General features: G+C 44.5%; 1 long non-coding RNA gene across 1 annotated transcript in view; it reads right to left on the bottom strand.

Moving 5' to 3' along the window:
- Positions 1-17,308, bottom strand: part of LOC140488918 (uncharacterized) — a 55,557-nt gene that overhangs the window by 25,868 nt on the left and 12,381 nt on the right. The window contains exons 2-3 of the long non-coding RNA XR_011963049.1: positions 14,262-14,375; positions 5,790-5,924 (exon numbers count right to left, since the gene is read on the bottom strand). This is a non-coding gene — a long non-coding RNA (uncharacterized lncRNA). The remainder of the gene's footprint in view (positions 1-5,789; positions 5,925-14,261; positions 14,376-17,308) is intronic.

The following is a 17,308-nucleotide window of genomic DNA, read 5'->3' as shown; positions in this document are numbered from 1 at the left end:
TATAGTGACCCTAACAGAGATATTTATATTATCAACAGACACAGTGAGACTTTGGAAGGCTCGAGGTTGGCTAACACTGCTCCATCACTTAAGGGATGGAGGACAAAGCCAGGAAATCACAGCCCAGCCAGCCCGGTGATGGGGAAGTTGTTGGAGGAGATTCTGAGAGAAAGGAACTCCTTATATTTACAATGGCAAGGGCTGATCCAAGACAGTCAGCATGGCTTTGGGAGTGGAAAACCAAGTTTCACAAACCGGATTGACTCTTCGAGGAGGTGGCCATAGATGAAGGCAGAGCAGTCGACGTTGTCCACATGGACTTTAGCATCTAGTCAAGAGGAAGAAGGAAGCTTACTTAAGGTTGAGGAAGCAAAGATCAGACAGGGCTCCAGAGAGTTACATTGGGTGGCACGGTGTCTCAGTGGTTAACACTACGACCTCATAGCACCACGGACTCCATTTCGATTCCAGCCTCAGGCGACAGTCTGTGTGGAGTTTATACATTCTCCCTGTGTCTACGTGGGTTTCCTCCAGGTGCTCTGGTTACCTCACACAGCACAAAGATGTGCAGCTTAGTTGACTCAGCCATGCTAAATTACCCATAGTGTTCACGGATGGGTAAGTTTGGCGCATTAGTCAGGGCAAATGGAGAGTAATAGGGTGGGGGAGTGGGGCTGGGTTGGATACTGTTTGGAGGGTTCATATGGAGGTGTTGGGTCAAATGGCCTGTTTCCACACTGTCGGGATTCTCTGAAGGTAACAGGAAGAAACTGAGGAATTGACTTAGCGCAACTAGAAGGGGGCATGAAAAAGCATTGTTGGGAAGGATTAAGGAAAACCGGAAGGCATTCTCCACTGATGCGAGGAAGAAGAGCATGGCCAGAGTGAGGATAAGGCAAATCTGGGATAGAGGAAGGAAATTGAGCCTTGGAGTCACAGGAGGTAAGGGAAGTCCTTAATGAATACTATGTCTCAGTATTCACTGCGGAGAGGGAACTTGTCATTTGTGAGGACAGCATGAAACAGGCCGAATTACGTGAACAGGTGGGTGTTAAGAAGGACGATGTGCTGAGAAGTTTGTAAAAGATAAGGATAGATAAGTCACTGAACCAGACTGGATGCGTCCAAAGTTACTACAGGAACCGAGGGAATGGATGGCTGAGCACCTGGTGATGACGTTTTCCCCCTCACTGTCCATTGGAGTCGGACCAGATGATTGGAGGCAGAAACATATTATTCCCTTGTTCAGGAAAGGGAATAGGGATAATCCTGGGAATTCCACTGGTGTCAGTCTTATGTCTGTGGTGTGCAGATTATTGGAGAGGAGTGTGGGAGACAGGATTTATTATTCCTTGGAAAACCATAGTTTGATCAGAGATCGTCAGCCTGGTTTTGTAAGGGGCAGGTCATGCCTTACAAATCTTATTGAATCTTTTGAGAATGTGACGAAACACCTTTATGGCTCATTCAGAAAGTACGGAGATATAGGATACAGGGAATCCTGTCTGTCTGGATACGGGATTACTGGTCTACAGAAGACAGAGGGCAAGGATAGATAGAACCATTCATCCTGGAGCTCAGTGACCAGTGGGTTTCTGCAGGGAGTGGCTACAGGACCTCTGCTCTTTGTGATTTGATGAATTAGTTGGATGATTGAGTGGAAGAGTGGGTTAGTAAGTTTGCCAATGACACGAAGTTTGGTGGAGTGGTTGATAGTGTGGGGGGCTGTTGTAGGTTGCAACGGGACATTGACAAGATGCTGAGAAGTAGCAGATGGAGTTCAATCTTAAAAAGTGTGAAGTCATTCATTTTAGAAGATTGAATTTGAATGCAGAATTCAGGGTTAAATGCAGAATCCTTTGCAGTGTGGAGGAACAGAGTGATCTTGGGTTCCAAGTCCATAGATCCCTCAAAGTAGCCACCCAAGCTGATCGGCTTATTAAGAAGGAATATATTGTGTGGGATTTCATTAGTTTGGGGATTGAGTTTTAAAGCTGTGAGGTTATGCGCCAGCTCCATAGAGCCCTGGTTAGACCCGACTTGGAATATTGTGTTCAATTCTGGTCCCTTCATTACAGGAAGGAGGAGGAAGTTTTAGAGATAGCAAAGAGGAGATTTTCCAGCATGCTGCCTGTACTGGAGAGCAGGTCTTATGAAGAAAGGTTGAAGGAGCTAAGGCCTTTCTCATTGGAGTGAAGAAGGGTGAGGGGTGACTTGGCTGAGGTGAACAAGGTGATGACAGGCATAAATAGAGTGAATAGAGATTTTTTTACTCTGATATAAATAGCTTTTCCAAGGGGTTAAAATTTTCGGGTGATTAGCGGATGGTTCAGGGGAGATTTCAGATGTAGGTTCGTTACATACAGAGTGGTAGCTGAGCGGAATGCACTGCCAGCGTGGCGGTAAAATTGGATGCATTAGGGACATTTAGTAAACTTCTGGATAGGCACATGGATGATAATAAATCGAAGGGTATAGAGGTTAAAGACATAGAGATGTAAAACATGGAAACATACACTTCTTTCCAACCCGTTCATGCCGACCAGATATTTCAACTCAATCTAGCACCCAGTCCATATACCTCCAAACCCTTCCTATTCATATACCCATCCAAATACCTCTTAAATGTTGCAATTATACCAGCCTCTACCACTTTCGCTGGCAGCTTATTCCATACACGTACCACCCTCTGTGTTAACAAGTTGCCCCTTAGGTCTCTTTTATATCTTTTCGCCCAATATCCTAAACCTATACCCTCTAGTCCTGGAAGTCCCAACACCAGGGAAGAGACTTTGTCTACCTACCCTCTCCATGCCGCTCATAATTTTGTAAACTTCTATAAAGTCACCCCTCAACCTCCGAATTTCCGAGGAAAACAGCCCCAGCCTGTTCAGCCTCTCCGCATAGCTCAAATCCTCCAGCACTGGCAAAATCCTTGTAAATCTTTTCTGAGCCATTTCAAGTTTCCCAACCTCCTTCCGATAGCAAGGAGAACAAAATTGCACGCAATATTCCAACAGTAGCCTAACCAATGTGCTATACAGCCGCAACATGACCTCCCAACTCATGTACTCAATACTCTGACCAATAAACAAAAGCATACCAAACGCCGCCTTCACTATCCTATTTACCTGCGACTCCACTTTCAAGGAGCTATTAACCTGCACCCCATGGTTTCTTTGTTCAGCAACACTCTCTAGAACCTTACCATTAAGTGTATAAGTCCTGCTAAGATTTGCTTTCCCAAAATGCAGCACCTCGCATTTATATGAATTAAACTCTCGTTGCCACTTTTTTTTTATCATAGCGGTTGGATAAAAGATTGGCATATTATCACGGCCGTGTTTATCATTTGGATAAATTGTTTGGATGGGAATATTGTTATGTAAGTTAAGTAAGTTTTTTGGGTGACACTGAAATTGGTGGTAAACTGAACAGTGATGAAGGTTATCTGTGATGCAACAGGATGAACAGTACTGCTGGGATAGTGGGCTGAATAGTAGCCGATGGAGTTTAATGAGATAAATGGGAAATGTTCCATTTTGGTGAAACCAACCAGGATGGGACTTGTCCAGTTAATGTTTGTGCCCTGGGGAGTGTTGTCAGTCAGTGACCCAGTGACCCAGGTACACAGTTCTTTGAAAGTGGTGTCACAGGTAGACAGGCTGGTGAAGCAGGCGTTTGGGATGGTTACCTTCATTGGACAGAGCATTAAGAGTAGAAGTTGGGACGTCATGTTGTATCTGTACAAGAGATTGGTCAGGTTACCATAAAAGCATTGTTGATTTGTGGGAAGAACTCATCTTGTTCACTGACCTCCTTTTGTGTAGAACATCTGACACTCTATCCTGGCCTGGCTAACATGTGACTCCAGAGCCATTGCAATATTGCTAACTCTGAGCTGTCCTCTGGGTAATTAGCAGTGACACCCACATCCCATGAATGAATAAATAAAAATGCATATGTCCCTCCCTACCTCTGCAAACACCTCCAGCTGCAGCAATTCATACCGGGTTTGTAACACCATTCATGCCCTGACCACACTCTGTAACACTCTTACCACCTCCGGCATCTTCATCTCTCCCAGTTCCTATTGTGCCATTAAACCCTGACACTGATTCCCCTTCCCACTGCCCAACTCCTCTTAGCAGACCCTTTGAAATCCCTTTAACACTTACTCCTAAAACGCTCTCTCACTTCAGGATTTTAAGTACTTTTTGGTGATCTTCTAAGCCTAATAATCTAATATGATACATTTTGTCCTGAGTGAGGGACAGGTGGGAGTTTTTTGTTGAGGTTTTGTCTGTTTCAATGGAATGTTCTTTTGCTGAGTGATTAACACTGTTCCTTCAAATGTTTTCCACTGTTCATTTAGAGGCACACATTTAAGTCTATTTTGCATCTTTACCTTGGTCCGTTCTCATTCAAACCCATGTAATTGGCTGTTTTTGTTTCTAGTTGCAGCGTGTCTTTTCTGTGATTCACTTTAAAACTTTATATTTCTTTAAACTGCACTTTATCACATTTTCCCAGAGGATCTCTCCAGGTGACATTACTCAGTTACTAAGTTTCATCATACAACGATCGCTCTGAGATAGATCTGTCCCTCGCCAGTTGCACAATTTGCTATTCAAAGAAACAATGAAAACAATCTCTGAACTCCTCTTCCGATGTCAATGTTGTCAGTGTGACTGTCACAGATTATGTGAATATTGAAGTTTGCCAAAATTATGACAAAGTGTTTGTTAAAACATTTCAATGAGTTCCTGTGTAATGCAGTGATGAGCAACGGAATGCTGTTCGGTGGCTAAACCTTTTCTGCTGCTTGTGTCCTTGGCAAGTAGTAGCCAGAATTTACATTCAGACTGACTCTACTTCATGATCTGAGGGCAAATGCTTTCTTTGTAATGCCTTTGTTATCCATTATTGTTAGCGTTGTCTATTTTGCCTGAGGTTCCAAAAAGTTTTGATCCATTGAATATTTATGTCCATCTTTTGTTGGCCCTATAACCACGTTTCTCTGGTGTCTAAATTCATTTTATCTCTGTATCAAAATCAATCTACCTTATTGAAGAGACATTATCCATTCCAAAAAAAACATAATTTATTCGTCCCCACAATTTTCTGTAACAAGCCAATTTCCTGATGTACAATTTTACTTAAACTCTGTCCCATCCTGTTCTTTTCTGCTTGTCTTCAGTCACATTCCCATGCTGATCCCATACTTCACCTTTTCTCTTTGCATTTGGAAAGCTCGTTTCACCTGAACCCTGTCCCTGCATCCTCTCTTGTCAGTTGAAAGCCCTGTCCATAAACTTACCTACATGATTGGCCAGGACACTGGTCCCTGCAGGGTTCCAGTGGGACCACCCTAATGGGTTATTTTTAAAATGGGGTATGGGATGTGGGTGTCTCTGGCTGACCAGCCTTTTCTGCACTGGTGCACAAGACAGTCCAAAGATACAGTGTTGCAGAGTAGTAAGTCTTATTAGCGTGTTGGAGGAGAGCACAGAACTGAAAGACCCCAGGCAGCATTCCCAACATCTTGTCAGAGGCCTGCTTGCCCCTCTGTTGTCCTGATGCTCACTAAGACAGCACAGGCCTGGATTGATAACTATGAATTCCCCATGCTGTCTCAGTGCAACATAAATTAAAGTAGAGGTAATGATTGAGCCTGGGGTGGGTCTGTCCTGTGCTCCCCCTCCTGCACTGTATCTATGCCATGTCTTGTTAGCGATGTTTGGAGCCCTCTCATTGCTCCAAGCTCTGTGCACTATGAGTGATCTTACCTCTCACCAGGATTTATTGAAGGCTCCAGATCTCCCTGCCCTCTGTCGCCCTGGATGACCAACCATTTTCAATGAGGTGTTGGTCGAGACACCCAGCAATTGGGAAGTCTATTGAGTCAGCACCTTCCCGAGTACCTACAGGAGACAGAAATAGACAGAATGGGAAATTAGACTGATGCAGTGAGGGTTACAGATGGAGAATGGAAATGAGTCCCACAGAGATCTGTAAAATCCCAGTCTCCACCTCTGGCCTGTGCTGTTGCATCTCTCTGGAGTGGAGAAAGCTGTTGGCTCAGTATCTGGAGTAACTGCAAGAGTGAGAGTCACTGACAGAGGCAGCAATTAGACTCACACAGTGAGGGATACCACATGGAGAGAGACTGAGTGATATCACTGGAGTGCTGGAAGACCTCAGGATCACACAGTCATGTTGGAAGAATGGGTTTATCTTCATGATGCCCTGGTATCAGTGCTCAGGGATGAGCACCCAGTGAGCAGGCGAAATGATGGCCTAGTTGTATTACTGCTAGAGCATGTATCAAGACCTCAGCTAACGTTCAGCAGAAGAGAGTTTGAATCCCACCTTCAGAAATGGTTTAATTTGAAATCAATAATTTTACAAATAGTAATTAGCAATCCATAAATAAATATGACACCCTCGTAGATGTACATAAAACCCAAACACTTGTCCGTTAGATAAGGGCATCTGCTCATCCTCATGTGGTCTGCACGATATATCCACAGCAAGTGTTTGCCTCCCAATTACCCTCTGAAATGGCCAAGCAAGTTACTCAGCTCGAAGGCAGCTTGGGCTGGGCAGGAAAGGCTGGTCAGCCAGAGACCCCCACATCCCATACCCGATTTTAAAAATAACCCATTCATATGGTCCCACTGGAACCCTGCTGGGACCAGTGTCCTGGCCAATCATGTCGGTAGGTTTATGGACAGGGCTTTAAACTGACAAGAGAGGATGCAGGGACAGGGTTCAGGTGAAACGAGCTTTCCAAATGCAAAGAGAAAAGGTGAAGTATGGGAGCAGTATGGGAATGTGACTGAAGACAAGCAGAAAGGAACAGGATGGGACAGAGTTTAAGTAAAATTGTACATCAGGAAATCGGATTGTAACAGAAAATTGTGGGGAAAAGTAAATCATGTTTTTTTTGTAATGGATAATGTCTCTTAAATAAGGTAGACTGATTTGTGACACAGAGATAAAATAAATTTAGACACCAGAGAGACGTGGTTACAGGGCCAACAAAAGGTGGACATATTCAATGGATCACAACTTTGCGGAAACTCAGGCAAAATGGGCAACGCTAACAATAATGGATAAAAAAAAGGCATTACAGAGAAAGCATTTGCCCTCAGATCATGAAGTAGAGTCAGTCTGAATGTAAATTCTGGCTACTACTTGCCAAGGACACAAGCAGCAGAAACGTTTAAAACACCGAACAGCATTCCATTGCTCATCACTGCATTACACAGGAACTCATTGGAATTTTTTAACAAACACTTTGTGATAATTTTGGGAAATTTCAAGATTCACATAATCTGGGACAGTCACACTGACAACAGTGATATTGGAAGAGGAGTTCAGAGATTTGTTTTTCAGTGTTTCATTGAATAACAAATTGTGCAATTGGCTAGGAACATAACTATCTCAGAGCGATCGTTGTGTGATGAAACTTAGTAACTGAGTAATGTCACCTGGAGAGATCCTCTGGGAAAATGTGATAAAGTACAGTTCAAAGAAATATAAAGTTTTAAAGTGAATCACAGAAAAGACACGCTACAACGAGAAACAAAAAACATTGAAACGTCGATTCTCCTGTTCCTTGGATGCTGCCTGACCTGCTGCGCTTTTCCAGCAAAACATTTTCAGCTCTGATCCCCAGCATCTGCAGTCCTCACTTTATCGAAGAAATAAAAACAGTCAATTACGTGGGTTTGAATGAGAATGGACCAAGGTAAAGAGGCAAAACAGACTTAAATGTGTGTCTGCAAATGAACAGTGGAAAACATTTGAAGGAACAGTGTAAATCACACAACAAAAGAACATTCCATTGAAACAGACAAAACCTCAACAAAAAAACTCCCACCTGTCCCTCACTCAGGACAAAATGTATCATATTAGATTATTAGGCTTAGAAGATCACCAAAAAGTACTTAAAATCCTGAAGTGAGAGAGCGTTTTTGGGGTAAGTGTTAAAGGGATTTCAAAGGGTCTGCTTGCAGGAGTTGGGCAGTGGGAAGGGGAATCAGTGTCAGGGTTTAATTTCACAAGAGGAACTGGGAGAGATGAAGATGCCGGAGGTGGTAAGAGTGTTATAGAGTGTGGTCAGTGCATGAACGGTGTTACAAAGCCAGTACGAATAGCTCCAGCTGGAGGTGTTTTCAGAGGTAGGGAGGGACATATGCATTTTTATTTATTCATTCATGGGATGTGGGTGTCACTGCTAATTACCCAGAGGACAGCTCAGAGTTAGCAATATTGCAATGGCTCTGGAGTCACATGTTAGCCAGGCCAGAATAGGATGCCAGATGTTCTACACAAAAGGAGGTCAGTGAACCAGATGAGTTCTTCCCACAAATCAACAATGCTTTTTTGGTAACCTGACCAATCTCTTGTACAGATACAACATGACGTCCCAACTCCTACTCTTAATGCTCTGTCCAATGAAGATAACCATCCCAAACGCCTGCTTCACCAGCCTGTCTACCTGTGACACCACTTTCAAAGAACTGTGTACCTGGGTCACTGACTGACAACACTCCCCAGGGCCCAAACATTAACTGTACAGGTCCCATCCTGGTTGGTTTCACCAAAATGGAACATTTCCCATTTATCTCATTAAACTCCATCGGCTATTATTCAGCCCACTATCCCAGCAGTACTGTTCATCCTGTTGCTTCACAGATAACCTTCATCACTGTTCAGTTTACCACCAATTTCAGTGACACCCAAAAAACTTACTTAACTTACATAACAATATTCCCATCCAAACAATTTATCCAAATGACAAACACGGCCGTGATAATATGCCAATCTTTTATCCAACCGCGAAGATAAAAAAAACGTGGCAACTAGAGTTGAATTCATATAAATGCGAGGTGCTGCATTTTGGGAAAGCAAATCTTAGCAGGACTAAGACACTTAATGGTAAGGTTCTAGAGAGTGTTGCTGAACAAAGAAACCATGGTGTGCAGGTTCATAGCTCCTTGAAAGTGGAGTCGCAGGTTGACAGGATAGTGAAGGCGGCGTTTGGTATGCTTTTGTTTATTGGTCAGAGTATTGAGTACATGAGTTGGGAGGTCATGTTGCGGCTGTATAGCACATTGGTTAGGCTACTGTTGGAATATTGCGTGCAACTTTGTTCGGAAGGAGGTTGGGAAGCCTGAAATGGCTCAGAAAAGATTTACAAGTATGTTGCCAGTGCTGGAGGATTTGAGTTGTGCGGAGAGGCTGAACAGGCTGGGGCTGTTTTCCTCGGAAATTCGGAGGTTATGGGGAGATTTTTTGAAGTTTACAAAATTATGAGGGGCATGGAGAGGGTAAATAGACAAAGTCTTTTCCCTGGGGTTGAGAAGTCCAGGACTAGAGGGTATAGGTTTAGGATGAGAGTGGAAAAGATATAAAAGAGACTTAAGGGGCAACTTGTTAACACAGAGGGTGGTACGTGTATGGAATGAGCTGCCAGCGGAAGTGGTAGAGGCTGGTATAATTGCAACATTTAAGAGGTATTTGGATGGGTATATGAATAGGAAGGGTTTGGAGGTATATGGACTAGGTGCTAGAGTGGGTTGGAATATCTGGTCGGCATGAACGGGTTGGAAAGAAGTGTATAATTCCATGTTGTACATCTCTATGTCTTTAACCTCTATACCCTTCGATTTATTATCATCCATGTGCCTATCCAGGAGTTTATTAAATGTCACTAATGCATCTAATTTTACAGCCACGCTGGCAGTGCATTCCACTCAGCTACCACTCTGTATGTAACGAACCTACCTCCGAAATCTCCCCTGAACCATCCGCTAATCACCCGAAAATTATAACCCCCTGGAATGGCTATTTATGTCAGGGTAAAAAAAATCTCTCTGTTCACTCTATCTATGCCTGTCATCACCTTGTTCACCTCAGCCAAGTCACCCCTCACCCTTCTTCACTCCAATGAGAAAAGCCTTAGCTCCCTCAACCTAAGACATGCTCTCCTGTGCAGGCAGCATCCTGGTAAATCTCCTCTTTACTCTCTCTAAAACGTCCACATCCTTCCTGTAATGAAGTGATCAGAATTTAACACTATATTCCAAGTCGGGTCGAACCAGGGCTCGATAGAGCTGCAGCATAACCTCACAGCTTTAAAACTCAATCTCCAAATTCCTGAAATCCCACACAATATATTCCTTCTTAACAAGCCGATCAACTTGGGTGGCTACTTTGAGGGATCTAGGGATTTGGAACCCAAGATCCATCTGTTCCCCCACACTGCAAAGGATCATGCCTTTAAGCCTGAATTCTGCATTCAAATTCAATCTTCCGAAATGAATGACTTCACACTTTTCAAGATTGAACTCCATCTGCTACTTCTCAGCATCTTGTCAATGTCCCGTTGAAACCTACAACAGCCCTCCACACTGTCAACCACTCCACCAACCTCCGTGTCATGGGCAAACTTACTAACCCACTCTTCAACTCACACATCCAACTTATTCATCAAATCACAAAGAGCATCGGTCCTGTAACCACGCCCTGCAGAAAACCATTGGTCACCGAGCTCCAGGAAAAATGCTGTCTATTTATCGTCACCCTCTGTCTTCTGTGGGCCAGTAATCCCATATCCAGACAGACAGGTTTCCCTGTATCCCATGCCTCCGGACGTTGTGAATGAGGCATAAAAGATTTTTCGCCACATTCTCAAAAGATTCAATAAGATTTGTAAGGCATGACCTGCCCCTTACAAAATCATGTTGACTCTGTAATCAATCTATGGTTTTCCAAGGAATAATAAATCCTGTCTCCCAGAGTCGTCTCCAATAATCTGCACACCACAGACATAAGAATGACAGGTGTGCAATTCCCAGGATTATCCCCATTCACTTTCCTAAACAAGGGAATAATATTTTTCTGCCTCCAAACATCTGGTCCGACTCCAGTGGACAGTGAGGGGGCAAACGTCATCACCACGTTCGCAGCAATCCATTCCATCGCTTCGTGTAGTGACTTTGGCCGAATCTAGTTTGGTACAGTGAGTTATCTATCCTTATCTTTTACAAACATCTCAGCACATCCTCCTTCTTAACACCCGCCTGTTGACGTGCAACGGCCTGTTTCATGCTGTTCTCACAAACTACAAGGTCCTTCTCAGCAGTGAATACTGAGACATAGCATTCGTTAAGGACCTCCCTTACCTCCTGTGACTCCAGGCACAATTTCCTTCCTCTATCCCAGATTGGCCTTATCCTCAATCTGGCCATGCTCTTCTTCCTCGCATCAGTGGAGAATGCCTTCCGGTTTTCCTTAATCCTTCCCAAAAATGGTTTTTCATGCCCCCTTCTAGTTGCGCTAAGTCAATTCCGCAGTTCCTTCCTGGTACCTTCAGAGAATCCCGACAGTGTGGAAACAGGCCATTTGACCTGACACCTCCACATGAACCGTCCAAACAGTATCCAACCCAGCCCCATTCCCCCACCCTATTACTCTCCATTTGCCCTGACTAATGCGCCAAACCTACCCATCCGTGAACACTATGGGTAATTTAGCATGGCTGAGTCAACTAGGATGCACATCGTTGGGCCGTGGGAGGCAACCGGAGCACCTGGAGGAAACCCACGTAGACACAGGGAGAATGTATAAACTCCACACCGACTGTCGCCTGAGGCTGCAATCGAAATGGAGTCCGTGGTGCTATGAGGTCGTAGTGTTAACCACAGAGACACCGTGCCACCCAATGTAACTCTCTGGAGCCCTGTCTGATCCTTGCTTCCTCAACCTTAAGTAAGCTTCCTTCTTCCTCTTGATTAGATACTAAAGTCCATGTGGACAACGTTGACTGCTCTGCCTTCACGTATCTTGGGCCACCTCCTCAAAGAGTCAATCCGGTTTGTGAAACATTGTTTCCCACTCACAAAGACATGCTGACTATCTTGGATCAGCTCTTGTCTTTGTAAATATAAGGAGCTCCTTTCACTCAGAATCTCCTCCAACAACTTCCCCATCACTGGGCTCACTGGGCTGTAATTTCCTGGCTTTTCCCTGCAGCCCTTGAATGATGGAACAGTATTAGCCAACCTCTAGACTTCCAACATCTCACTGTGTCTGTTGATAATATAAATATCTCTGTTAGGGACACCGTAATCTCTTCCCTCGTTTCCGTTAATATTTTAGGATTGACCTAATGAGCTACTGAGGATTGATCTCCCTTTATTTGTTTTACGATTCCAGCCCCTTCTCTTCTCTGGTGAGGATTCTTTTCAACACATCATTATTTATTTCCCCAAGTTCCCGAGTTTCCATGTCTTTCGCCACAGTAAACACTGACAAGACTATTTTGTCTAATACCTCACCCATCTCCTCTGGCTCCACACTTGGGTGACCTTATTGATCTTTAAGGGGCCCTATTCTCTACCAGGTTACTCTTTAGCCCTTATTGAAACTTGCATAAAGGCATCTGATTAGTCAAATACACCATATCCCCGATACCACTCCACCCCCTCCACACCCTTACAATTCTGCCATTTATATTCACACCAACAAATTAAATCCAACAGACTCAAAAACAAATTCTCTTTTATCAAATGTGCTTCTGAGTGGCCAGTTATTGCATATTGACATATCCTTTCTAACAATTTAAGTATGTTCCCGACGTACTGTTAGGCTAACACTGTTTGGTTTCAGACCGACAGCAGAAAGAGTTGAGGGAATTCTTGTTTATCAGTCTGAAAAAGGTAGCTTACAGAGTCAGCAGGTAATAGAGAAGGCCAATCCAATGCTGGAAGTGCTTATTCTCAGCTCCACCCAATGTCTCATTAATGCATTATCCTCATCCTTTCTTTACAACTTGTTGATTTTTTTTCCCGAAACGTCGATTCTCCTGCTCCTTGGATGCTGCCAGACCTGCTGCGCTTTTCCAGCAAAACATTTTCAGCTCTGATCTCCAGCATCTGCAGTCCTCACTTTCTCCTCCTAGATTTTTTTCCCTAGTCTGCCTCTTGTGACTTGATTGGATGGGGAGATCTGGTCAGCATGGATGGGTTGGACAGAAGGATCTGTTTCCATTCTGTGCATCTCATTGACTCTATGACTCTATCCCAACAACCCTTCAGTATTCACTTCCCAGCGATGGTCATTCTGCAGCTACATCTCCGGAATGACAGTTCCATCATATCTGTTCATTGTCATTCCATCTGCCTTATGGCAAATACAGAGAGTCATTCCTCAGTAGCGGGGAGTTAAACGGATGGGTAGAGGTTGCAGAGATAGGGAGGCTTACAGGGGCTCGAGGATGATCGAGTTAAACAGCGTTACATCTGGTCAAGAATGTCAGTGGGACAAAGGGGTTTTGAGGATTGGAGGAATTTACAGAGACAGGGAGCTGGATTACATTCTGGAGATAGGGAAAGGGATGGATGTAGGGAGAGGCAGGCAGAGTGAGAGGCAGCGACAGGGGGTGTTTCAGGTAGGAGAGAATTGTACATACTGACAGAGGTATGGAAGGTTGTAGTGAGGGAAGACATCTACAGATGTAAGGCAGTTTCTAGGTTCTGGAGTCTACATGGATAGGAGGGCAATGGAGAATGCCAGGTTGCTGGGTTGGAGACAGTTACACAGTTGGGGAGGGTTGCACAATCTGAAAGAGATTCCTGTGGTCGGGAGGGGTGTGGGAGGCGGGAACGAGGGTGAAATTTAAAATAATTCAGATCAAAGAATTGGAGAAGGGTAAGGAGATTACAAATGTTTCACAGCTCAGGAAGGGCTGGAGGAGTTGGAGAAGATTGCCTAGGTAGGGACCGTTGGAAAGGTTAAAGATAAATACATTGACATGGGGAGGGTGTGGTATTGGTAGGAGGAGCTTAAAGGGATGACGGGACTGTCAGGGTTTACAGGGATGAAGTAATTTAATATCTACTGGAGAAGTTTAGGGATGAGGGTGTTCGGGGTTAGAGAACCTGACAGAGACAGAGAGCATTGTGTGGTCTCGAGGAAATTCCAAACAGAGGAAGGATTATCGGGACTGGAGGATATTACAGAGATCACGAACACTGTATGGGCCAGGAATGAAGATTGGGACCTCTTGTACTGTCTCAGGGAGGACCAATACAGCAGAGGTGAGAGCAGGACCCTCACAGATGGTGGGAATGAAGCCTAGGATGTTGCTGTTCCTTGCCCAGCACTATATTTGCATCCTGTCTTCCAGGTCTGAATACAGAAGGCTCCTAGCCCCACCCTATGCTGTTTACTGTGAGTGATCTTACCGGCTGCAGGATTTACTGAAGGCTCCAGATCTCCGTCTCCATCTCTCTCTCTGGCTGACCAAGCGTCTTCAATGAGCTGATGGATGAGACAGGATTTAGGAATATCCTGATTTCCTGCAAGAGACAGAGAAGTAGACAGAATGGGAAATTAGACTGATGCAGTCAGGATAACTCATGCAGAGTGGCACAGAGTCCAGCAGAGATCACAAAAATCTCAGTCTCCAACTCTGACCTGTGCTGCTGCGTCTCTCTGGAGTGGACAATTCTGTTGACTTAGGATCTCAGACCAGCAGTAAGATAAGAAACGCTGACAGAGGCAGCAAATAGACCCACGCAGCAAGGGATACCACATGGAGATATACTGAGTGATATCACCAGAGTGCAGGAAGGTGTCTGAAGACGTGGTTCTGATGCAGTGGAGACTGCTACCAGTACTCAGGGAGGAGTCAGCCATTATACTGGAATGGGGTCCATTGGTACGGTGCTGGGGCCAATGTCCTTGTCAATCATATGACTAGGATTATGCAGAGTGCTTTAAACTGACACAGATGAGGAGGAACTGAGCTTAGGTGAGAAGAAATTCCCAAGTCCAAAGAGAAAGGTTGAAATATTGGAACACCATGGAGATGTGGCTAAAGACAAACAGAAAGAAACAGGAAGGGACTGAGTTTAACTGAAATTGTACATCAGCAAATAGTTTTGTGACAGGAAATTGTGATAAAAAAGTAAATTACTGTTTCTTAATTTGAATGCATGAAGTATTTACAATATGGAATATGCCCGTGTGACTGGTGATTTCTATCTAATCACCATCTGGGAGACGTGGTCACTGGGTAAACAAAAAGGTGAGTCATTAATATTAGAGGTCATACAACATTGTGGAAAGCCACACAGAATGGGAAGCAGGATGGGGAGCTCCCATAGTTAGGGAAAACAATGGGATTACCAAGCAATAGGAAACCATTTCTGGATAATAAGGGTCAGAGCACAGAATTGGAATGGCAGTGTTAAGGCCCCTTTACAACATGACATTATTAGACACTGCATTAACAGGGAATTATTTCAATTTGTAACGAAGGCACTGGGATAATTCTGAGGGAATTCAATCTTCCTCTCATCATCTTGTTGGCGGTGGGTCACAGACAAGGCTGACTCTCTCCAACTCTCAGGGGAAGCTGAAAATGTGTTGCTGGAAAAGCGCAGCAGGTTAGGCAGCACCCAAGGAGCAGGAGAATTGACGTTTCGGGCATGAGCCCTTCTTCAGGAATGCCCGAAATGTCGATTTTCCTGCTGCTTGGATGCTGCCTGACCTGCTGCGCTTTTCCAGCAACACATTTTCAGCTCTGATCTCCAGCATCTGCAGTCCTCACTTTTTCACTCTCAGGGGGAGTCTGTACAGACCGATGTGTCCTTCCACAGACTTTGTTACACTTGGGACAGAAGGTAGCCATGGGAAGGGGGTGGGTGGGACGTCGGTGTCGGCTCCTTGTGCTGTATTCTCCTGGTTTCCCATTTTCCCCACAGCAAGTCTCGAGGTGCTCGACACCTTCCCAGTGCTCCTCACCCACTTCGGAAGGTCTTGGCCCAGTAACTCCCAGGAGTTTCCAGATTTGATTAAGAGATGAAAAAAAAACGATCAATTCTGAAGAAGCCAAAGTATAGAAACGTGGACACATTTGTTAAAGAGATCGCAAGGGAGTCTCCGAGCAGGAGTGCAGTAGAAATAGGAAACGTTGCCAGCGTTTAATCAGATGATAGGAACAGGGAGAGGTGAAGGTACTGGAGTGGTGAGAGTGTTACAGAGAGGGGCAAAGGACTGAACAATGTTACAAAGCCAGTACGAATTGCTGCAGCTAGAGCTGTTGCAAAGGTAGGGATGGACATATGTATTCTCATTGATTCATTCATGGCCTGAGGATGTCACCGGATGGACCAGCATACATTACCCCACTGCTAATTGCCCAGAGGCAGCTCAGAGTCAGCCATATTGCTGTGGGACTGGAGTCACATGTGAGTCAGACCAGGTAAGAATGTCACATGTCCCTCCCTAAAGGACATACGTGAATATGTTGAGCTTATTCAGATAATCAACAATGCTTATATGGTGACCTCTCTAATGTCCTTTACAGATACAATCTGACATCCCAACTTCTACTCTCAATGCTGTGACCAATGAAGGAAAGTATCCCAAACGCCTGCTCCACCAGCCTGTCTACCTGCAATGCTACTTTCAAAGAACTGTGTACCTGCATCCCTGGGTCACTGATTGGCAACACTACCCAGGGCCCGAACATTAACTGTACAAGTCCAGCCAGGTCTGCTTTACCAGAATGCAACATATTGCCTTTCTCCACCTGCTATTCCTCAACTCATTGCCCCAGCATTACTGTTGACCCCATTGTACTCTTGGATAACCGTCTTCACTGTCCACATTATCACCAATTTCATTGTCACTCACAAACTTGCTAACCATGACTCCTGTATTCTCATCCAAACCATTTAAGTAAATGATTCACAGCAGTGACCCACCACCGAACCCCATGACACACCGTTGGTCACAGGTTTACAGTTGAACTGCAACCCTCTATGAACACACTCTGTCTCCTACCGTCAATCCAATTTTGTATCCAATTGGTGAGTGCACCCTGGTTATGTGTGATCTAAACTTATGAACCAGTCTGCCATGCAGAACTTTGTGAAAGGCCTTGCTAAAGTTAATGTGGACATCATGTACTGCTCTGCTTTGATCTGTCACTTGTTTATCTCTACACTTCGGTTTGAGGCATAATTTCCCGTGCACAAAGCCATGCTGACTATCGTTAGTCTGTCCTTGCCTTTCCAATTGCACAATGATCCTTTCTATCAGAATCAACTCCAAAAACTTACAGACCGCTGCCATCAGTCTCACTGGTCTGTAGTGGCTGTCCATGACACAAACATCTCTGCAAGGGACACGGTAGTTTCCTCGCTAGCTTCCCACTAGGCACTGGGATACATCTGATCATTTCCCAAGGTTTTATCTGACATTTTTTGCATTTTAAGCCATC

This window comes from Chiloscyllium punctatum, chromosome 18 (genome assembly GCF_047496795.1).
Source record: "Chiloscyllium punctatum isolate Juve2018m chromosome 18, sChiPun1.3, whole genome shotgun sequence".
In the NCBI taxonomy this organism is placed as follows: Eukaryota; Metazoa; Chordata; class Chondrichthyes; order Orectolobiformes; family Hemiscylliidae; genus Chiloscyllium; species Chiloscyllium punctatum.
This window is presented reverse-complemented; position numbering and strand designations above follow the sequence as displayed.